This window comes from Abramis brama, assembly GCF_963993115.1.
Source record: "Abramis brama genome assembly, chromosome: 10".
NCBI lineage: Eukaryota > Metazoa > Chordata > Actinopteri > Cypriniformes > Leuciscidae > Abramis > Abramis brama.
Window position 1 is genome coordinate 13,372,872 of NC_139972.1, and position 24,874 is coordinate 13,397,745.

General features: G+C 35.1%; 1 long non-coding RNA gene across 2 annotated transcripts; it reads right to left on the bottom strand.

Moving 5' to 3' along the window:
- Window positions 1-371: 371 nt before the first annotated feature.
- LOC311090241 lies at window positions 372-8,070 on the bottom strand. 2 transcript variants are annotated; one of them, XR_014607871.1, is made up of 6 exons: window positions 5,978-8,070; window positions 5,622-5,731; window positions 5,483-5,526; window positions 4,315-4,379; window positions 2,626-2,727; window positions 372-837 (listed from the first exon to the last, which is right to left on the bottom strand). It is a non-coding gene; the product is annotated as an uncharacterized lncRNA (long non-coding RNA). The 2 variants fall into 2 exon arrangements; XR_014607872.1 differs by lacking the exon at window positions 2,626-2,727 and having other exon boundaries at window positions 385-837; window positions 5,978-8,053.
- Window positions 8,071-24,874: the final 16,804 nt, after the last annotated feature.

A 24,874-nucleotide genomic window follows, 5' to 3' on the forward strand; every position in this document is an offset into this window, starting at 1 on the left:
TTAAATGTTCGGATAACATTATTTAAAAACATTATTAAAATGTTTAGGTGTACCATTCTTACAACATTATTCTCTAACGTTCTTAGAAAGTTTTCAGGGGGTGTTTTTATTTTTGTTCCCAGAATGTTCTTTTAAAAGTTCAGATAACATTTTTTTTTACAACATTATAAAAATGTTTAATAATAATATTGTTAGAACATTATTTCTCCTAAAAGGTAGGATAACATTCTCTAAGAACACTCTAAAAATGTTTTGTGATGATGACCTTCTATAAATGTTTAATCACAACATTTTTAGAACATTATCCCTTTATTCTTATAAAGTTTTTAGCAGGAAGTTTTATTTTTATTCTTAGAACGTTCTTCTAAAAGTTAGGATAACATTCTCTAAAAATACTCTTAAAAATACTACTTAACATTCTTATAAATTTTTTAGTGGGAAGTTTTATTTTTGTTCCCAAAATGTTCTCTTAAACATAAAAAATGCTTAGCTATAACATTGTTAAAACATACAATTTTATTAATCTCTAAAATAAAACAAAAATCTAACAGGTTTATGAATGGCATTCACATAAATTATTAGAAGTTCTGCGTACAGATGCCCAACATTAAATGAAGAACTCAGTAAAGTCCAATGTGCAATCACACGTCTTGACTGCTGTTTGCTCAGAGCGCTCATCATCAGTCTTTGGTTGTCTTGGTTCTTGCAGAAAAAGAATAAAGTCATCTGCATTAATAGGTGTTCTACTGTTCTTCTCTTCTTCTTTTTCAGCTGCTATCCCAGTTAGCAGAATTGAGCTCCATTCTCTGTGTGCATGGTAGAGTTTTTCCTCATAGCCTATAAAAGAAGATCATGCAACAGTGTAAACAAAAAATAATACAAATACATATTACATATTAAGATCACAAGCAATATTGACTTTGAAAAGTTTCAAAATTAGCCAGCCTTATTATTAATCAGAAATTAATTAGATTAGTTTATTTAAAAGTATAAATATGATACCTTATGAGTATCTATTTTGTTTCTGTAATTTAAAACATATACTTAATCCATTATATACATGTTAAAGGGATACTCCACTTTTTTTGGAAATAGGCTCATTTTATAACTCCCCCAGAGTTAAACAGTTGAGTTTTACCGTTTTCGAATCCATTCAGCCGAGTTTCTGATATTTAGAAGAATGTCAGTAACCAGACAGTTTCTGGTCTCATTGACTTCCATAGTATATAGTTTTTCCTACTATGGAAGTCAATGAGACCAGAAACTGTCTGGTTACTGATATTCTTCCAAATATCAGAAACTCGGCTGAATGGATTCGAAAACGGTAAAACTCAACTGTTTAACTCTGGGGGAGTTGTAAAATGAGCCTATTTCCAAAAAAAGTGGAGTATCCCTTTAATAACACAACTAGAGGCTAAATTATTTTAACAAACTACAAACTTGGCTTGAGAAGTGTGAACCTCGAACTCAGGTAGCCTTGAGCACAGCTGCAGCATGTCACAGCACTGCCCACGATGCTTTTGCTCTGATGTAACAGCTCATTTTCATCAGTTATATTGTCTATGGATTGTTACATTTCTTACAGATTTCTGCTTGTTTTAAATCAGATACAGATAAAGTAGTACTGCATTTGAGATAGAACAATTTCTAGTGTGATTTAATCATACCTGTGAATCGTCTCTTTGCTATTAGCTAAGCTGTAAGTTTTAGTTACTTCAAAAGCAGAAAGAAAAATATGCTATAACTTCTGTTTCTTATTGAGAAATCACAGGACAGTGTTGACACTAACTTTTTGTGCTCCAGTAGGTTTCTGTGTGCGCACAATCTGCATGTTAAATGTGAGCTACTGTCTGTGCATATGAAAGCTTGTTTCCGCCATGGAATACAATTTTTAAAAAAGGTAATTGCGAATCACAATTCAAACTTTTTTTTCTCAGAAGTGCGAGATATAAACTCGCAATTGGCCGTTTGAAAGTCAGAATCACAGGATAAATTAGTAAAACCTGAGAAAAAAAAGCAATTCTGGCTTATTTTTTTTTGCTGTCGTTTCTATATGAGAACATTAATGCACTTCATCAATACAGCCGCTCTGAGAGTCACTTCAGCAGCATTTTAGCTTCATTTGAGAAAAACTATCATCATATCATAAAACACAGAGAAACTCAAAGGTCTACACGGCAATCCGTCAAATAAAAGTTTGGTTTAACCTTTGAAGAACGTTTTGCTTAAATCATTACATTTTAAATAATTGGTTATAGCAATTTAATTAAACCATTCAAATGGAATCAAGAAAACAAAAAAAAAATTACTTTTGGGAGATGCGAGAGCGAAGTAGTCCAGTGATAATTAACAGGCAGCCATGGTTAATGCAATTTGCAAAGACCCGCCCCCTTTAGTTACTGTTGCTATGTCCAACAAGCCATGGCGCTCTCACGCCACACATCATGTTGTCACGCAATGAAAAATACATTGCGGATCACAGAAAAAACGCTGAAACGTTTAAACGCAGAGACAAGACAGAGCAGGTTACTTTTGATATGAAAGTTGAAACAAAGTCTCAACGTTTAATTTGTGTAATTTTTTTAGAAAAAAATATTTTTGGTAAAATAAAAATGTAAAAAATACCTGTCAATCAAACTCCCTCGAAGGGTGAATTCTGAGGGGAGTAAAAAAGACAGCTCACAATTCTGATATTTTCTTGCAATTGTGTGTTCTTGCCTCACAATTCTGAGAGAAAAAAAACAACTGTAATTTTACTGATGGAAACAGACAGTAAAAAAGTGGACTTCAAAGATTTCTTATTCTGTAGCTCCCTGTGGGATTTTTTTGACAAGTCCATAAAAATGCATCCATCCATGATAAAAGTACTCCACACGGCTCTGGCAGGTTAATAAAGGCGAAAGGTGAAGCGAAGTGATGCGTTTGTGTAAGAAACATATCCATATTTTATATTTTAGGGCTGGGAATCGATTAAAAAAAGTAACTGATTATTTACACAATTTGCTGTAATTAAATGCAATTAATTGCATTTCCCCCAAGCTTGTAATCATCAATATTTAAACTTAGAATAACCTAATTAAACAACAAAAAGGAAAAAAAGGAACAGAAAATAGCCCTGTATTAAAATAATATTAAACATCAATATATCAATATATTATTATTTTCAATAATCAATCAACATAATAAATTTAACAATTTATTATTATAATTTTTTTTTTCTAATTATCAAAATAAAACATAGTCCTACAAAGCTATTATTACAAGAGCATGTGATCAGAGCAGGTAATTTTACCATTGTTGTCAGCATGACTATACCAGCTCAGTAGGGCTATTTCACAGAAGTCTACTACTGAGAAATTTCACGTTATTTGACTTTGCTTTTCCAGTGCGTGATCGGTACATGATTGGAGCGTTTGGGCCGTTAACGACAGAGCAGAACGTGCAGCGCAAACACGGAGCAGAACATTGAGCAAAGAGCTCAATGTTTGCTCAGTGTTGTGTGTGTGTGTCAGTGCGCCGACACACACACACGGAATGGAGAGCGCGGAGCGGAAAAGACCCGCTCATGAAAGCTGCGCGAGAATAAAACCTGATCGCCAAACACGGAGGGGCGGGACGGCATATTTTGCAGCCTTTTCCGCAACAGGAAGTCATTAAAATGAGGCAAAAAAAGTGCTGCGTTAATTGCATTTTTTTTATAAACTCGTTAAGCATCTCAAATTAATCGCGAAGATTAACGTGTTAATTCCCCCAGCCCTACCATATTTATAATTTTATCGACTTAAATAACTAGCTTCCAGCAGACAGCCATATGCAAGTCAAATTACGCCCAAAGAGTTAGTCAACGCATCGATACGCATATGCGCCTGCAAGGCTACGCATCACTACACTTCGGCCGCCATATGCGTCTATGAGTAGAAAAATGTGTCGTCCCAGTTTTTGATACGCGACGCACCGTTGTATGCAATACTATGCGTTGTTGGTGGGGGCAAAAGTGCAAGTTGCTTGCGTCCGACGTGTTGACTATAAAAGGCTCTTGTCGGTGCATGACATAGGAGTAGCATAAGCTTTGACGGCTCTCGCGGTTCAAACAAACAGGGCTAGGCAATAAATTCAAGCTCCTCCCACATTTCTCTTTATATGATTCTCTTTAATGATAATTTTTCTAAAAATCTCTGTGGAAAGAAAGTCAGATATAAATCTGGGACAGATATAAATCTGGCACGAGGGAGAAAAAAATAGATCATTTTTATTTTGGAGTGCATTGTGCGTTTAAAATTGACTACGGTTTTATAAAATGCAGTGGATACTTACTAGTGATGGACTTGTTTCTCTGTTGGTGCCTGTTCTGCTCCGTAAACATTGGTCCAATGCTTGATCTTAAGAAAATGTAAAAAGTGTGTTAATGTGTGTTAACAGACTATTGATCTGGGTGACATAGGACCATTTTTTATGTTTTCCTTAAGTGTTAGGCTATATAAATCTGGAGAACCCTTACTAACATTAACCATGGTTTTGCAACACTAACTAAATGGTAATAAATTATTGTAATCAATCCACCATAAAAATATTGTTTCTACACTTTACTATAATAAAAACCATGGTTAATTTAGCAAAGGACCCTGGGAACATGTCCTAAAAAGAACAGCTCATCCAAAAAATAGAGTTCTCTCGTTATTTACCGGTACTCCATGTTGTTCCAAAACTGTATGAATTTATTTTGTATAACCTTAATTAAGATATCTTGAGAAATGACTTCACTGTTTTTTTGTTTTTTTTTCATAAAATGGGTTCCAATGTTGTTTAATTCCCAACATTCTTGTATTTCAGAGAAGTAAGTCATACAGGTTTGAAAATAATTTCATTTTGAAAGGACATTTATGTTATGTATAAAGACACAATGTTCTCAGTTCACTCATTGTAAAGCTCCTATGCTGAGGTTTATTTTATTTTATTTTTTCAAAATGTTGCAAGTAAAATGTTCTAATTGTGTTAACTTGTCACATTAGAAGAACGTTTTATGAAGAACATTCAACATCTCATCTCTCAATGATATCCTCAAAACATTTCCCTAACGTGACAGAGAGAATGTTCTTCTTTTGTTATCATGAAACATTGGGACAATGTTATATTGAGATCATTGTACAACTTTAACTTTAGCAACATTCCCAAAATATGCTCAAAATGTTGCAAGTAGAATGTTCTTCTTTTGTTATCATGAAACATTGGGAACATTTGTTTCCATAAAATGGGTTCCAATGTTGTTTTATTCCCAACATTCTTGTGTTTCACAGAAGTCATACAGGTTTGAAAATAATTTCATTTTGAAAGGACATTTATGTTTGGGTCAGCTAGGCCCATAAAAACTCATATCAAGAAGACAGGTACAATTTTGACTGGAGGGTTTGGACCAGTGTGCCTTTGAGCAGAGTTTACATGTTCTGCCTCTATTTCACGTGTATTTTACTATGACAATACTCACCGCAACTGAAGATCATGTGGCTGGATAATTTATTCCCAAAATTCCTGGATAATGGGAAACACACACATACAGCAATATTATTAGCTATTTGTATTTACTTACTAAAAGAGACATAAAAAGCTTGCAAATTTTTACTCACCAACTCAAAAACATATTATGATGATGACTCATCATTTTGACGGTAACGTTAGGCCGATATCCCGCGATCATTCAAAAGCCTAGTTTTCATAGTGTGGTTCGAGTTCCTCTCTGTATAAAGACACAATGCTCTCAGTTCACTCATTGTAAAGCTCAGACTATGCTGAGGTTTATTTTTATTTATTTTTATCAAAAACTAACTTAGCTGACAATATTTAGCCTAACGTTACACATGCAGCCTGAAACATTGACATAATATCGATATTGCTCTAGTCGCATTTAAAATTAGCTTCTCAATTTAACACACTATATTTTGATGTAGCAGAATGTATTTTTATATAAAATAAAGTTATTTACCTTCCGCAGATTGCAATATGTCCGTTACACGTAGGCTACGTTGTTAAAATTCGTTGTCCATTTACATCCCGCAACTCGCTCAAAATAAAAATGTAACAGTACGATGCAAAATAATCCATGTTTTAAACAATGTAAAAGCCACAGAACCGAAGGAGGCTAGTACTGAAGATCCTCCCGAGCAGCAGCAGCGCGCACACACACACAGACTCTAACAGACGAATATTCAAACTTCAAACTTGACCAGTAAAAGGCGCGCATAGCTGCCATTGGCCAGATTCCTGGATGACAGTCTGAATAGCCAATCATGCTCAAAACAACTCGAAGAGACAGCCAATAATGTGGTAACATTGCAATTACAGGAAAAGATTACATGTTTTAAAAGAAAGAATATGAAAAAAATGTGCACGGCTATTTATTTAGTTGTATTTGTAAGCTGGCTGTTATATTTAATCAATTGGTTAAATGGTGTCTTCATTGCAGTGCATGATAAAAAAAAATAAACTTACAATAACATATAAATAATAATAATAAATTACACAAATAATATATACCATGTATAACAACATATATTTACCACTGCTCTGCCAAACAGCAGTTTAAAAGAGCAAACATATTATATATTAAACAGAGCAAACATTGCATATGTAGGCTATTCATATACAATTCTGTATACCTACCTACATGAAAAACTAATGGATTGGTATCATGGTAACATTAGAGTTACATTCATGTGACCCATAATGATCCTTTTGCACTTTAACAAAATATTGACCTTTCCTTTAGAAACACTCTTATGCCTAATAATGTCAACTTGCTTTTCACCCTGTGTGGCACAGTTACACAACCTGTTGGTTTAGGGTTAATCCTCTGTCCAACACAACACTTTGGTAACATTGGCATAATTCTATACAAGTTACAACATACCCCGGGTTTCACAGGCAAGGTTTAAGCCTGTAGTCCCAGACTAAAATGCACGTTTGAGCTGTTTTACCTGAAAGCAACTTGCACTGACATATCTTAAAATATGTCAGTGCCATTGTTTTGTCTCAAGATGCACACCAGTAATGTTTCTTTTTCTTTTTTCTAAGGCACATTTTTAAAAGCTAATTAAATGCACTAAGGCCTAATCCTGGCTTAATCTAAACTCTGTGAAACCGGGTCTGGGTTAGAAATTAAGGGTTAAGGTTAACCCTAACCCTAACCCTTGTCTACAGACTTTTATTTAACAGCATGGATACTCCAAGGTGTTGACTGCAGTGGTTAGGCCTTTAGCGTTGATACAGGACGAATAACTTCTTACTGTGACAGTCTGTAATGTATTTTAGCAAAGAGTGTTTGTATGGATTGTCCCTAATTAAGCTAGAGCTATTGGTGCATTCAAGTCATGTCATAAAGATCGTATTTACAAGTTGAACGCCAACACAATGATGAGAATATGAGTAGGAAGCTCAGGATTTTCTTTAACCCCGATCTTGAAGAGTTAGGGGTGTGTCAGTGGGAAACATTGTGGGATACCACTATACTTAGGTATTTAGCAGTGACAATGAAGTAAGCTAATGCCTGCACAAAATATGATAGCATTAATATGTAACAGTATAATATGTGATGATAAAGTTTACAGTGGCTTCATTAATTTAAAACATTAAACAAAATTGTAAAACCTCATGAATACAAACTTCCCAGGAGGACTTAAATGCACCATATGTTCCATCGTGAACCCTGTTGGCCTGCTGTCTGACCAGCAAGCTCAATTTAACAATAATTGTGTAGTTTGATTGCTAAATGTTACATTTAAAATGTTCTAGTTTTGTTAACACGTCACATTACAAGAATTTTTTTAAAAAACACTCATCATCTCAGGTCTCAGTGATATACTCAAAACATTTTACGAACGTTGATTTGATAATGTTCCTCCTCTGTTATTATGGAACATTGTGCCAATGTTTTACTGAGAACATTATATAATCTGTTATCTCAACAACATCCTCAAAACATCCTTAAAATGTTGCAATTAAAATGTTCTAATTGTGTTAACACATAACATTACAAGAACGTTTTATAAAGAACATTCAACATCTCATCTCTCAATGATATCCTCAAAACATTTTCCTAATGTGACAGAGAGAATGTTCTTCTTTTGTTATGACAAAACATTGGGACAATGTTATATTGAGATCATTGTACAAACTTTAACTTTAACAACATTCCCAAAATATCCTCAAAATGTTGCTAGTAGAATGTTCTTCTTTTGTTATCATGAAACATTGGGACAATGTTATATTGAGATCATTGTACAAACTTTAACTTTAGCAACATTCCCAAAATATGCTCAAAATGTTGCAAGTAAAATGTTCTAATTGTGTTAACTCGTCACATTAGAAGAACATTTTATAAAGAACAATAAACATCTCATCTCTCAATGATATCCTCAAAACATTCTACAAATGTGACAGAGAGAACGTTCTTCTTTTGTTATGACAAAACATTAAGACAACGTTATTTTGAGATCATTGTACAAACTTTAACTTAAACAACATTCCCAAAATATGCTCAAAATGTTGCAAATAAAATGTTCTAATTGTGTTAACTCGTCACATTAAAAGAACGTTTTATAAAGAACAATAAACATCTCATCTCTCAATGATATCCTCAAAACATTCTACAAATGTGACAGAGAGAACGTTCTTCTTTTGTTATGACAAAACATTAAGACAACGTTATTTTGAGATCATTGTACAAACTTTAACTTAAACAACATTCCCAAAATATGCTCAAAATGTTGCAAATAAAATGTTCTAATTGTGTTAACTCGTCACATTAAAAGAACGTTTTATAAAGAACAATAAACATCTCATCTCTCAATGGTATCCTCAAAACATTTTCCTAATGTGACAGAGAGAATTGTTCTTCTTTTGGTTTTATGAAACATTGGGACAATGTTATATTGAGATCATTGTACAAACTTTAACTTTAATAACATTCCCAAAATATGCTCAAAATGTTGCAAGTAGAATGCTCTTCTTTTGTTATCATGAAACATTGGGACAATGTTATTTTAAGATCATTGTCCAAACTTTAACTTTAACAACATTCCCAAAATATGCTCAAAATGTTGCAAGTAAAATGTTCTAATTGTGTTAACTCGTCACATTAAAAGAACGTTTTATAAAGAACATTCAACATCTCATCTCTCAATGGTATCCTCAAAACATTTTCCTAATGTGACAGAGAGAATTGTTCTTCTTTTGGTTTTATGAAACATTGGGACAATGTTATATTGAGATCATTGTACAAACTTTAACTTTAATAACATTCCCAAAATATGCTCAAAATGTTGCAAGTAGAATGCTCTTCTTTTGTTATCATGAAACATTGGGACAATGTTATTTTAAGATCATTGTCCAAACTTTAACTTTAACAACATTCCCAAAATATGCTCAAAATGTTGCAAGTAAAATGTTCTAATTGTGTTAACTCGTCACATTAGAAGAACGTTTTATGAAGAACATTCAACATCTCATCTCTCAATGATATCCTCAAAACATTTTCCTAACGTGACAGAGAGAATGTTCCTCTTTTGTTTTTATGAAACATTGGGACAATGTTATTTTGAGATCATTGTACAAACTTTAACTTTAACAACATTCCCAAAATATGCTCAAAATGTTGCAAGTGGAATGCTCTTCTTTTGTTATCATGAAACATTGGGACAATGTTATATTGAGATCATTGTACAAACTTTAACTTTAACAACATTCCCAAAATATGCTCAAAATGTTGCAGGTAAAATGTTCTAATTGTGTTAACTCGTCACATTAGAAGAACGTTTTATAAAGAACAATAAACATCTCATCTCTCAATGATATCCTCAAAACATTTTCCTAATGTGACAGAGAGAATGTTCTTCTTTTGTTATGACAAAACATTGGGACAATGTTATATTGAGATCATTGTACAAACTTTAACTTTAACAACATTCCCAAAATATCCTCAAAATGTTGCAGGTAAAATGTTCTAATTGTGTTAACTCGTCACATTAGAAGAACGTTTTATAAAGAACAATAAACATCTCATCTCTCAATGATATCCTCAAAACATTTTCCTAACGTGACAGAGAGAACGTTCTTCTTTTGTTATGACAAAACATTAAGACAACGTTATTTTGAGATCATTGTACAAACTTTAACTTTAACAACATTCCCAAAATATGCTCAAAATGTTGCAAGTAAAATGTTCTAATTGTGTTAACTCGTCACATTAGAAGAACGTTTTATAAAGAACATTCAACATCTCATCTCTCAATGATATCCTCAAAATATTCTATAAATGTGACAGAGAGAATGTTCTTCTTTTGTTTTTATGAAACATTGGGACAATGTTATATTGAGATCATTGTACAAACTTTAACTTTAACAACATTCCCAAAATATTCTCAAAATGTTGCAAATAAAATGTTATAATTTTGTTAACTCGTCACATTAAAATAACGTTTTATAAAGAACATTCAACATCTCATCTCTCAATGATATCCTCAAAACGTTTTCCTAACGTGACAGAGAGAACGTTCTTCTTTTGTTATAATGAAACATAGGGACAATGATATTTTGAGATCATAGTACAACTTGTTACTTCAGAAACATTCCCAAAACATCTTTTGAATGTTGCAGTTAAAATGTTATATCTTAGTTTTCATATAACGTTATAGGAACATTTTTTTAAATGAGAAAACATCCTTAAAATGTTCGGTAAACATTACATTCAAATGTTTTCTTTAGAACATTAACCAAACTTGTAGGGAATGTTAGCGAAAGTTCTGAGAACGTTCCCTGCTAGCTGGGCCGTCTGTCTTCTAGTAGCTGTGCCAAGAGAAATCTGAATCATTCTCTTCCGAAACTTGCAGAGACGGAGTGTGTGAGTAGGAGCTGTCCATGAGCTAGGAGCAGGAGCAACTTTTGCTAAGTATTCTGATAAATTATTTTGTCATTTTGCCTCCATGTCCCCCTGATTGCCTGCGAGCTTCTCCTCCTGTCCATACGGTAATTTCTCTACTGTGCGACAGAGAGTCGCATGGTTATGACGCAATCGTTAGCCTATTTTTACAAAAACGGCTTCTACGGGGCCATAACGTAAGATACAAGGTAATGGAGCCTTTTATACATTTTCGTGTTTCTTTAGAAATAAATAATGGACAAATGGAGTCTTTAAACACCTCAGATGTAAAGTTTGGTGTCAAAGTGACGTCAAAATGAATGGGAGTCAATGGAATGCTAACTGCTAATCAATGGCGGCGCCCGGGGAAGCTTCAATGTTTTCCGAAACATTGGCCCCCTGCTCACTACAAACACCCCTAGCAACCACTCTTAGCAACGTAAACATGTTTGTTCTCATTGATATTGTTCATTGAAGCTTATAGAGTAGAGTATTGTGAGATATTGAGTAAATGAGTGTACCTGCATTTACAGTAGATATAGAATTTTCCTTCAGGTCAGACCTATAATAAAAAATCCGTTTGAATGTCCACTGCGATATCTTGTCCTTTTAAAAATTAAGGGGTTTTCCCTTGCCCTCTAGTCATTTGTAAGTTGCGTCTTGCTTCTCAAAGTTTCAGTCCTTTCTACATCAAAGTCTTCTCTACTGACGGACTCACTCGTAAATACTTTCTTTGTCGCCATCTAATGGCGAAATAATGTAACTTCTGTTGCTGTTCGGTCAGGGACTATTTTTTTCCAGTGGAAGGAAGGCTTTTAGTGATTTTACTTCATGAAAGTTTCATTGATACATATTTTTTTACTTTAATAGTTGTATTGTGTGGTAATCGTTTTTTAAAAGCAATAAGGTACTCCGCTTTGCGTCGTGCCTAACAACGCCCTTCAGCCGTGACTTATTCATGATACAGCGTCTCGTACCTTATTGCTTACTATTATATTATATTATATTATATTATATTATATTATATTATATTATATTATATTATATTATATTATATTATATTATATTATATTATAAGGAATTGTTCCTTGTGCATAACTGTGAAATACATTCCTGGTTCAAGGTGAACACACCACTAGTCATTGCTCTACACCTGTGTTGAGAGCTGGCAGGTGTCACTGATGGTTTTCAGTGTCCACTCAATAGCACACTGATGTGTTTTGAGATGTCTTTCTGCCTCTGTCAACAGAGCAGTGAGGATCTAGGACATTAGCCTGAAAGACTGCATGGAAAATTCCTATTATAGAAACAGTCTGTCTCTTTTCCTCTTCTTCATGCACACACAGAAACACACACACACACCCTCTATTCGTTCTCTGGAGCTCACACTGAATTACTTCTCTATTATATATTTATATAGGTTTTTTACCCATCACACTTCTCTTCACAACCTTTGTTGTACATTTTTACATCCACTTACACACATGAGCAGACAAAAGACAGGTCTTGGAACTAGCTCAAAACACACAAAAGCACTGAGCAGAAGGAGATGCTGGTAAAGGTATACAAGAAATCTTATAGTTTACAAGCTGATAGTAAATTGATGCTGCAGGAGGGTTAAGACCCTTTATTAAAGCTCCACAGACTGGAATCTTATACCCCTGTGTGGTTGTTGTATTCAAACAAATCTGACAGAAGTTACCTCCAGGAGCACATCGCCAACTCCCTCCTGATGTATAAATATATCGAAAATGAAACGCTCAGAATGGTGACAAGTGGTTTCCTCCTTTCTACAATCTTATCAAAAAAAAAAAAAAAAAACACATTGAAAAGATTCTGTGAGAGTGAAGAGCGTGAAATTACGTTACGTATCTCACAGCTATACCCTTGGTTTAAGCTGCCGGGGAATTCACTTCTCAATAATTTATTTATACCTGCCACTAGAGGTGGGTGCATGAAAATCTTATATTGTGATAAGTTTTACGTTGCTATTTATGTTGGAAAATTTTACAAAATGTTTTGCATAATGCATAACCAGAAAAGTATGTTCTTGATAATCCAGTGAATTAAATATCTTACAAATTTTATTTTATTTTATTTTATTTGGTTAGTCTTATTGTTTTATTCTCTGTTTGTACCATGCATTGGAGAAAACACTATTTTGTCAAGTGGCTAACACAGCATAATCAGAAAGCGCTTTATTTGTAGTAACAGTAATACAGCATTTTTAGTATGATGGTTTTGACCAAGTAAAACAGTACCAGTAACAAAGTTCAAGTTCAGGGATGAAAGAGGCGAACTTTAAACGTAACTTTAATGGTAAAATATGCATAAACAACAAAACAAAAAGAGCAGCAGCGGCCGACTGCATCGTATACTGTAAGCACAATAAAAATAGCAACGTAAAATGTCCCAGTCTCTCGGCCCGCCCCGCTTCATACCACAGTAACGTTAATAAAACTTTAATACAATAGCTTATCTATGAACATGATTTCTGCCCCAGTCCAGTCGGATTGCTCTCCATCAGCTCTTGAGGTGAAGACGACAACTCCCATGATTCCACGCTCATTCACAGCGTCATTAAGCTACGTCTTTGTTATTGTTTTAAAAAAGCGACCTCTAGTGGCAAAACTTACACACTGTGCCTTTAACAGATTAACATGTAATGTCATTGACAACCTCTTTGGTCCCAATTGCCTTTTTCGAGACACATAAACACTTAAAATTAAGTGAGTGGTGTATCGCTGATGTATTTAATTTATTAGAATAAAACATGAAAATATCTTGCGCTTTTGTTAACCGTCCTTCAGTCATGTAACCAAAAGCCCATTCAAAAACCCATTGACTTTGACTGTTGACCTATTGATCATTGTGATTTGAGATTTGATGATTATATTATATTCAATTTGACACATTTCTACTGTCACTCACTGTATAATGTCATACTACCGAGACCCAAAACTCTGTACTACTGTAGTTAATCTCCAGTCAGGTTTTAAATTTGTATAGGACCCATTCTTTCTTTTCAGCCTATTGACTGGTTTTATTATATAACCTTTGATGCCGTTTTTACAGATGGTTGCATCTAGAAAAGAAGGACCGGTTGTGGCTTTGAGTTTTACATACACACCTGCACTATAGATTGAGGAGGAGTGAAACGAAAGGGCAGTGTGAAAATACACCCGTGAATTAATCGCATTATGGTTTATGGCTTGTGCATTCATCTGTCTAAGGCAGTGTAAAGACATTACAGTCTTCCTAACAATGCACTATGGTGGTAATCCAGGCCTTCAGGTGTTGAAAGCTGGCTACGATGGCACTCAGAGCCCCTCTGCTGACTGCCTGTGACTCACAGAAATGATTCTCTCATCCTTTCTGCCCTTCTTTTGGCAGTTTTCACTCTTTTCTCAAGAATGCCTGAATGAACCAAATTAATCGTGCGCCCATCTGGGAGGAAGATCGAAGTGAAAGGAAGCGAAGGATGCGGCACTCAAAACAAACTGCTAGCACATTATGCGGAGAAAAGAAGGATAAAAATTGAGGAGGAGGACTTAATCCGTTTCAAAATCGAAAAACGTTCGCCTTCACTAGCCAACTCTATTCTTACTGTACAAAACCTTATGTGCAAGGATTTGCTCACTCACCCCCTCCCTTCGGGATCGGTAGTTGCTTTAATGGTGTTTGGTATACAGTATGTTTTACGGTGCAAATAACAGAGTCTCTCCGTCCAATGATGGTCGAGATTAAGGTGTAAAAAAAGTGCCTTGCTTTGCAAGATGTACAACTTGCTGACGCCTCATGCAAGATCTGTTTGGCACACTACGCATGGGCGAAGCCAAGGAGCTTCCAGGAGCGTCGTATAGTCACAGAATAATAGGTAAATAAATCGAGACATAAAGTATGCAGGGAAGGCAGGATGCCGACACGAGCTGTAATGATGGCATCGCAGATAAGCCGTTGAATGTGGTGATCGCTGGAGATGAGGTCATAAACTAGAGAAAGACACAGTGGCAATAGGAACGGTTCCGCAGTGAGGTAGAAAGTGCTGTGAAGAGCTTTTGATATATAATGATGCCATGCTTAGGCGAAGAGGGATTGCAGAGAGATGCAGAAGTGCTCGCCTGGTTGTTTGTCATCTCACACATAATGCAAGGACCTTTACACATCTAAACAAGATACTTTCATGTTCCTGCAAGGCCCTTTGAAGTCCACGTCTGTTGACTATAGTGACCTTACCTGTTATCCGACTTTAAATGACAAAGACAGTATGGTTTAATTGTCAATGACCTAAAGCTTTTTTTGTCCAGTATGTGTATTGTGTATTGTCATAGAACAACATGTGAAAATACTTTGCTCTTGTGTTAGCCACGTAACTTATTTTAGAAATTTAACTAAAGAGCGCATTAAAAAAATCCATTGTATTTGGGACGATTGAACTGGAAGAGTAAACATGCATTATTCTGGGTTTTAGGATGCGGTCCTGCACTCTATTATATAATAGTAATATAATATCAGATAATTTGACATAAGGCAAGGTTAGTTCGGGTTGTGAAATGTCATGTGGTACAATTCCTGAATAATTAATGTCTTATATTTTGCATTATGTAAGATGAATTTAACTTTTCTCGAAAATTAAAATGCGAATTAGTCCCCCCTCCGCTCAATCACACCAACTCAACACCAACTACCTGATCTACTCGGTCAACTGTAGTAAACACTACACAATGGCAAGTGAAAATATTGGTTTAATTCAGCCATTTAATGAATGTTTGAACCAAAAAGTCGATATATCAGAATGGTAATGTGTTTTATGTATCGCTCTCTACATCGGAAACATAACAGTAATTGATATGATTAGCCTTTGGCTTGACTATGGTATTAAACAGCTAATTGCTAATGTTACACAAACCATGTTCCTGTTCGCCATCTCAGAGTCAAACAGCTGCCTTCTAAAAAATCAGCATCCTTAGAAACGCTTTGAACATCAAAGAAAGTCCGTGGAGAAAAGTCCTGCATGTTTACGGGATTGGTTGCGTGTTTGTGACGGTAGGAAACGTGCATTTTTGAGAAACTGCAGCTTTAAGGAGAAAATACCTTAAACAATGCTGTGACTGATGAATTTACACATAATTTGTCTTAAAGCATATTAAAAACACCACATAGTCATATAAACAACATTAAAAACTTGATTTTCACCACTTTCATCACTTTAAGGCTTTGAAGGCTGTTTTTAGTTAGACTAATAATAGTCATCTAAGAGGAACATGGGTGCTCTGGTGTTACTCTGTGAAGGCCTTTAAAGCTTGTAGTGGTGCAGGTGTCCCACATATGGTGTACATGCTGAGAGATCAGGAGGTATAATGGTCAGCTGGCACCGTATGCGCTGAGAACCCTGGAGTTCATCCTCGTCTGGCAGTCTCAAGCGTCATGGCCTGAGGCTTTTAAGGTTCCTGATGGACCCACCTGGTGCGGCCCATAATCCATCCCTGATATGAGCCTGTCAAAACCAGGTGTGCTGGATGGGACTTTTTAAGGTTTGTTGGGTTTCTTTAGAACGAATAATGAGTTATCCGTTAGTATTCCCATTCATCTCTTTGGCAGGACCCGCTGGAACATTTACATTCACTGACACTTTTATCCGAAGTTTCTTACATTCCAATCAAGAGTGCATTTTATCATTTGCATTCTATGGGAATTTAACCCATGACCTTACCAGTGAGTGCGTTCACGCCATGTTGGAAATACGTAATTATAAGGTTCTGACTTGTAATAAGTGTTCACATTCTCGTCAAAGTTGTAATTACAACTTGTAAACTCTTATTTTTTTGAGAGATCTCACCACATATTCGATGCAAAATAATTTAGCCATTGTTGCAGTAGAAATTTATAATTCTGAGAACAGCTCAGAGTAGAATTTGTTTATATATGAAATATTAGTAATATTTGTTGCTTGTAAAAAGATGGTTTTAAGCAGTCATATTTTTAATTCTTTCCTCTAATTTTATTCTGATGGAATAATGTAATCATATGGCAACATTTATATTGTTCTTGCCAGACACTTTTTTAAGAACTGATCTTAAACTATAACTTAGGGATAGTTCACCCAAAAATGAAAATTCTGTCATCGTTTACTCGCCCTCATGTTGTTCCAAAACCGTAAGACTTTTGTTCATCTTTGGAACACAAATGAAGATCTTTTTGGTGAAATCTGAGAAATTTCTGTCCCTACATTAACAGCCACGCAACTACCACTTTGATGCTTCAAAAAGTTCAAGTGATCACTCTTTGGGTTGGCCTACAAAAAATACGTCATCCCTGCACCACTCAATTTAGATATTTTTTTGTGCCAGATAAGTGATATATGCCATAATCAGCATCATCTGACTGATTTTAAAAAACTTTGGTAACACTTTAGTTTGGGGTCCAATTTTCACTATTAACTAGTTTCTTATTAGCATGCATATTACTAGGACATTGGCTGTTTATATGCTCAAACATTGATACAACATTTAATTTTTTTTGTTTGTACCAAAGTAATGGTAATTTTGATGTCTCTTCCCACAATATATCAAAATTCAGGTTCTGATTATGAGTTTGTGTCTACGTTCTCCAACAGCAGGCCAGACAATGTTGCTTTTAATACTGTGTAGACAGAGAGACCCCTGTGGATGGTCCCCCAGGGGTTTGGTCACGACTCTAGAGTTAGTGTCTGGGACTCAGTGGGAATGTAGATCAAAGATGGAGTCAGCCAATGGTGGCCTGTCCCGCTGCGCTGTATTCACCGGGACTGACGGATAAAGCTCTCTCTGGATCAAATTTATCGATGCCCCTCAGTTTGAGTCCTTGATCGCATATAGTTACATCTTTGAACACACACCCACTCACTCCTTTCGGCCATTCATTGTCTTGTCAGAGAACTGATCTAAAAAAAGATAAGCAATCCATGATATTGATCTTTTTTCATTTATCTGAATCATTTTGTCCAGAGGAATTTAAATGAGGAATCGATGTCTTGCATGCCCAACTCACCAAAAGGGCTAAAGTTTGCCTCTTAAAGATCTTACGACTGCTTTCAGCTTTGAGTTTGTGTTATGTTATTCAGACCAAATATCCAGGGGGGCTGTTAATAGAAGAAACATATCTGGGTTTCCAAATTGTATGTGTTGTAAATGTGCCCTTATTTCTTGATTGGACACCAGAGGTTGCATTAACCCACAGATTAATGGGTTATCAGATGGAAAAATCCTCACTAAATGATCTAAATAAGAATTATAAGTGAAGAAAAGGGGTGTTCTGCAAAAATAGACCTGGAGTGATGGCATGGTAACTTAAACTTATTTAAACTTAGACTTTTGAATTTTTTTTTTTTTTTTTTTTTAACCAAATCCATAAAAGAAACGTTGAAAACTATAATCACCAGTTTAACTGAACTCACGCTTGTCAGTCCATGCAACCTGGTCTCATAGGACTTTGCATAAGATGGAGAAATCATAAGGAATTGTTGGGTCATTCAAAAATGTACTTTTGATTTTTATGTTTAGGTTTGGGCTGCACAAAATGTACAAACAAAACCTAACTATACATTATTGTAAAAAAAAAAAAAAAAAAGATATATATAATTTTCAGGTCATTTGATATCTCATCCATATCATACAAAATATTTTAGTTGCCACAAGAGTGTGGTGGTGGACGAGTTAATTCTCTAAACCTTTATTAATTTCCATTCTTAAAGTTCAAGTTATTATAGATCCAAACTCGGACAAATAATGTACCACAAAGGCCCGTTCACACAATAACAATAACTATAAAGTTAATTGTTCCAATTTTATGAGAATAACAAAGTCTCCATGACAACTATTACTTTAAAATGTTTGATAAACAATATTGTCAGCCAATCAGAATCCATCCTGCTTTGAAGAACTTGATGAACTGATGACAAAACTGCAGTGTTCGAATAAACAGAACATTATCATGTGTTCGTGTGTACCACATTTCAATGTGAATTGGCTGTTAGTGATAGCTGATTAATATTGGTATACTATCCGTGCAGTTTAGTGTGCACAAAGTAGAATGAACCATCTTTTATTAAAAATGTTAATACTTAAATAACCATATTCAGCAAATGCCTATATAATTTTCTGGAAGTTAAAAAAAAGACAGAAAAGAGAGCATGAAAAAGTACAACCCAGTCAGCAAAGTGGCAGATAATGAGTAGCCAATTCACATTAAGAAAAATGTGGTTCACACAAACACATGATAATGTTCTGTTTATTCGAACACTGCAGTTTTGACATCAGCTCATCCTCCAGAAAGCACAAAAAATGATCTCCAGTTACCCTTGAGCAGCTCCGTTCCAGCCCAATGTAGCTTCCAGGAGCTTAAGTGTCTTCTCGATAGCCCTTGTTTATCAGCATGTTTTCAAATAATTGATCAATTAGTGGCCAAACAGAGCTTGAAACATCCTTCAGTCGAATGAGCCGCGTGTCAGGCGGTGAGAGCTAATCTTTAGCACCTTCAGAACATTGCTTGAGTGATCTCAAGGCATAAACTGAGTTGCACACACCTCTGAAAGCACAACGGCAGGGACTAAAGCCCCTGGGAATCAGACTGTCGAAGACTTCATTTCCCATGATCACCCTTGAGAGTTGGAGAACAGCAGCCAGAGTTGGTGTAAGCACTGACTCAGGTGAAGAGCAGATGGATGATCCCTCAGTTCATGCTCTGGCAAGCAATCTCCTTCCCCCTTCCCCTGGCTCACACCTGTGCTTCGAGCTGCTGTGTCTGGTGTCGGATCAGGCAAACGCAAGAGTCGCAAATAACCAGCTACACATGAGACATGACTTGATCACTCCACGGTGTGAAAGAGAGAGAAATGTCAACCCGAGCAGGGAAACCGTTTCATTTGAAAGAGCTTAAAGGGGCTATTTGTAGGATTCAGAAAACCTTGTTATTAGCGACACTTGTGGCCGTTAAATGAACTGCAGCTAGCAACTTATTGCTCGTCCTCATGCACACATACTGTAACATATAAGACACTGAACGTGATTCAATTCCCTGATATACTCACGGAGAAGCTTTTTGTTTTTCGCTTAGAAGTAAATAGAAGATGGAAATACCTTTGCAGCGATATACTGTTAACAAACATTCAGACGCTGCCCGTACTCTTGAAAGTGATGTTAAGGTGAATATGCAAAGATATGCTGCACGCTTTCCTCTCTATAACAAAATAAAACAAAATAACTCTGCGCTTTAGGCATCATGTTGACAGATGAGGTCATTAAAATTACACTGTTATGATAGTTTGATTATAAAGTATATTTGAGACTATAGATATGGCTATGTGAGACTATTTTGAATTCATCTCTTTTCTTTGCATGACACATTGACATTACAGTACAGAATGGCTCTTTCGACATATACCTGAACATCGTATAAGCATTCGTTTCATGTGTCATTGAACAGAAGAGAGGCTCTTGGAAGCGGGCGTAACCGTCACATCTGAATTTTGCAGTGCAAAAACGTCCTGAGTCCTTCACAATAAATATACAGGCTTTTTATAGACAATCTAGGAAGCAATATAGGTTTTTTTAAGTTTAGCTACAAACTGTTGATGCATTGACAATAAAAAAGAGGTTAACATGACAATTCTTACATATAGCCCATTTAAAGTCAATGTGAAGTAAAACGGAGTCCAAATAGCTAGTTAGATATTATTTAGGGTACGGTTGTAGTAATACAGCCTTTTTGAAAACATTTGTGCTCAACTGGTTTATATATATATATATATATATATATATATATATATATATATATATATATATATATATATATATATATATACACAATACACAAGTAAAAAAAAGATTGATATAATGTTAGTTTAGGTCACTATAGTTCTCAATTTGGCCTTTAAACTCAGCATGCATTGTGTATTTTGTATTCTAACAGTGTTCATTTCACAGAACCTGAACTTAACGTCATTTTTGAAACTACAAAGCGTACAGAGAAGATTGAGAATTCTGGGAATTCTGTCTCCAGAGTGAGTTTTTCAATCAAATAATGAGTTCACAGCACGCAGTCTAGTTTAAACTGTCGTCTGGCCTCATAATATTCACTTAATAAGCCCTGTTAGACCTTCCTTGTGACTGCTAAACGACTGCTACTGTAAAACATGCTATTAGTGCTATTAGACCCTGTCATTACATGGATTCTAACAGGTTTTAGTGTGAATAAAGGAACAAGGTAGATCTGAGGGAGCGCAGATTTGCGCAATGAATTCATTATGTGCTTTCATTTTAGATGTGTTAACTAACCATATTTTTGGAGTACTTACAGTTATACTGGAAGAACAATCACTAATGGTGTTAAGCAAACGTAAAATCACTCTGGCCTGAAAACAGCTTCTGCTATGAATCATGGGAGTTCTGACAGGATATAATATATACTCGGATTTAATTTTATGGTAGACTGAGAGCAAGACCCTGCAGGACTGAGTTGCTTATTGGTGAAATGACACTGACATAAATGCAGTGCTCATTGGCCACCATTATAAATGGTAACATTTTTACACATTTAGTTTCAGGTCACTAACTGGCCTCAGAGCAGAAGGAATATTTTAGTTGTTATTAAATCTATGAAATTAATTATCCTTCCTCCATCAGTGATTTAAAAAAAAAAAAAAAAATTTTTTTTTATCTTATTCATCATTAGGCAAATCACTGGTATTATTATAATTAAATTAGCACTATCTGATGCATATGGTTATATGTAATGCAAGCAAGCAGTACAATAAAAAATATATTAAAATGAAATATATGCCCTTTTGATTAAATCTCTCTCTCTCTTTCTCTATTTCTTGTTTTTTTGTTTGGTTTTTATTTATTTTTGTTTAGTTTTGTCCACAAGACATTTTTCAACCCCAAATTAAATCATTTAACTTTTTCTTAATTATTTTGATTTGATTTGAAGTGATTGATATAATATACTACTTTGTTAACAAAAGTAAAGTGTATTTGGGAATCACAACATTATAATGTACAGTATGGAAAATTGATAATACTGACCCCTTATAAATAAATGGGCCTTTAATTCTTAATTAATTAAACTTTATTTTTACCCCAAACATACTGTTCATTTTTGTAAACTTTGTTGTAAGTTAAAATCACAAGTCCTTTATCTTAAAATAAATGTGATTTACAAATTTACAAAAAAACAAATTTATTAAACAATCAAATTCCTTAAAATGTAATATTTTTGTCATTGCACGTATAACGTCATGCATCAGGAAAATGTTACGGTGCGTTGGAATAAACGTGTTTCACCTACGTGGTAATACATTTGCCTTCACATTTCTGATTGTAAAAAAAATAATAATAATCACAGCATGAGTCCTTCATAGTGAAGTTTTCAGCAAGTTAAGGCAGATTTTAGTCCACTCACCTGGTCATTGTTCTGTCAAGGCTGTCCTTTCTCCATGTGGACCCAGGCCATGTTTCTGCAGCAAAACAAATGTCTGCCCACTGGATATGAGCTTGTGTTGACTCATGCAAACAAATTCAAACACAAGGTCACAATGCCATGACAGAAAACATAAGGCACAATGTGCACAGAGTTTCATTCTGTGAATTTCTGAAAAAAAAAAAATGAAAAAAAAAAAAATCCTGTCAAGGACTTAATGTCTCTCAGCCATAGACACACATAAGCCTGGTTGTGTTTAAAACAATGAAAGCACACACTCTTGACAGGATCAGAGCCAATGCCACATTTTAGAATATAATTATTGCTGGTCGTAAACACATTACATAATCAAATGTAAACAACATCCTGTTAAGAACATTAGTAAATTCCACATCCATATAATAACATTAGTAAACATAAACCCTTTTTATAATATAAAACATGTGCTTCTAATGGCACTGTTCAAATGCACAGCCGGAGGACACGATCTGTGCAAATGCCCAGAAAGAGAGTGTGGAAATGAGAAAACAAAAGATTTATGGAGGGGACTGTTGGATGGATATTTTTCTGTTGCAATTTTAGTGTGAAACAGTAGATCCAGAGGGAGGTCATCACATTCTGTCAATCTGTAGACAAGAGGAATGGTGCGGGCTGATAGTTCTGCCTCTGTGGGTATCACAGTATAACTTCTGCTTATCCTAAAGTCTGACTATTCGCTTTGGTTATCTTAGCATGGGCTGCCTAAAATTTGTTCTCCGTTTACAGTCAGAGAACACAAATCTAGGTCAGGAAGGCCTGTTTTCAACTATATCTGGACTCTGGAGTGATCAGATAAAAATCAGATTCAAAAGTATGCAAGCAGCTCTGACTTGCTGGTTTTACTTTTACATGAAAAAAAAAAAAAAAAAATCTTTTTTATATGAGCAATATAGGGGGCCCACAAAAAAAGTAATTCTGTCATGACAACTCTCTGAGTGTTTGGCATGGTAATGGATATGACCATGTTAATATAAGCAGATCTATACAGGTGGAGCTGGGGGATGGTGGAGGGTTTCTGAAAGTGTGCTACATCTTCTACAGCAAATAACTACAGCAAACTGCTTAACCAAATATTTGAAGGCTGAGCAACAAGCTCATTGGCTGCAGATGCATCAGGAACCAATCAGATGTGCCCTATAGAGAATGATGTGTTTGCAAGCAGATTGAGTTAAAAACCTATTAGCCTCCACATTCTAGAGTTTCATGACAGAACTTTGTTTTAGTGCAAATAGTGTATAATATAATATAAACAGTGCAAAAAAGTATTAGATTTATTAATAATAATAATAATAAACTTACAAATTATTTGACATTGTTGACTTAAAATGTAAAAATGTATTTAAAACAGTATAAATATTCAAGACTCACATATTCTCCATAGACTTGCATTATAAAATAGCAAAATCTTATATGGTCATATGGAAACCAACGGCTATTAAAGTCTGCATGAAATCAAAATACAGGATTTTTTTCTGTTCATGTGTCATCGTAATCTTTAATCTAAATAACTCCCCCCTCCCTCTTGCAGCAACATCTCTTCTCTGATGATGTGTTTACTGGCACGAGGGCGGGACAACCTGTCACTCACATGAGATCGACCAATAGCAAACCTCAACCATCCAATCAATTCCTCATGAACAAAATCAAATCCCGCCCTATACATTTTTTTCTTGTTCAAGAAGTAGTTTCACTCAGATATACATCACAATAAACATCCATTTCATGCTGACTTTAATATGTAGGATTTGTCAGTCATATTTTTAAGGGAAAGGGTCAATTACGATTAAATGTGTCATAATATATTTGAAATTGTCAAATGATATACAGTAGTTGCAGACAGGCAGTTTGGTGGAAAAAAATTTTCTCACCCTGTCAGAGATCTGATTCTATGGTTCTTTTTTTCCCCACTGTTGGGCCATGGCCAACTGTCAATTAAACTTAATAGCCGTGTTTTTTGACAGCAAATGATATGGTTCCGGACTGGACTCACTTAGAACACAATCAGAACTGACTGACTGACTTCCATAATGCTGCGTGCCGAGCTCATAGAAGAGAGAGGTCTTCATTTCTTTCATTGGACAGCAAAAGTCCCTGAGTGGTTTTTGTCAGTTTCATGGGTGGGAATAGTATGAGCCAACCATTATCAGTAGTAATACTTTACCAGGTGTGTGTGTGTGTGTGTGAGTGTGTGTGTGAGTGTGAAATAAATCATTAAGTGCATTATACCATTATACCAGCTATTCCGCTGAAACTCTCCATCAAAGTTAGTGGTTTGGTATAATATGAGAGTTCAGTTTATTGTTCACATGCTTTTTACAAATGTATTATTATTATTATTATTATTATTTAAAGGAATAATTCACACAGGAATGCTAGTTCTGACATAATTTACTAATTTTGACTTATGGGTGTAATATGTAGACAGGATTCTTTTTTTGGATGGAATATAAAATTAGAATTTTTATAGTGGTA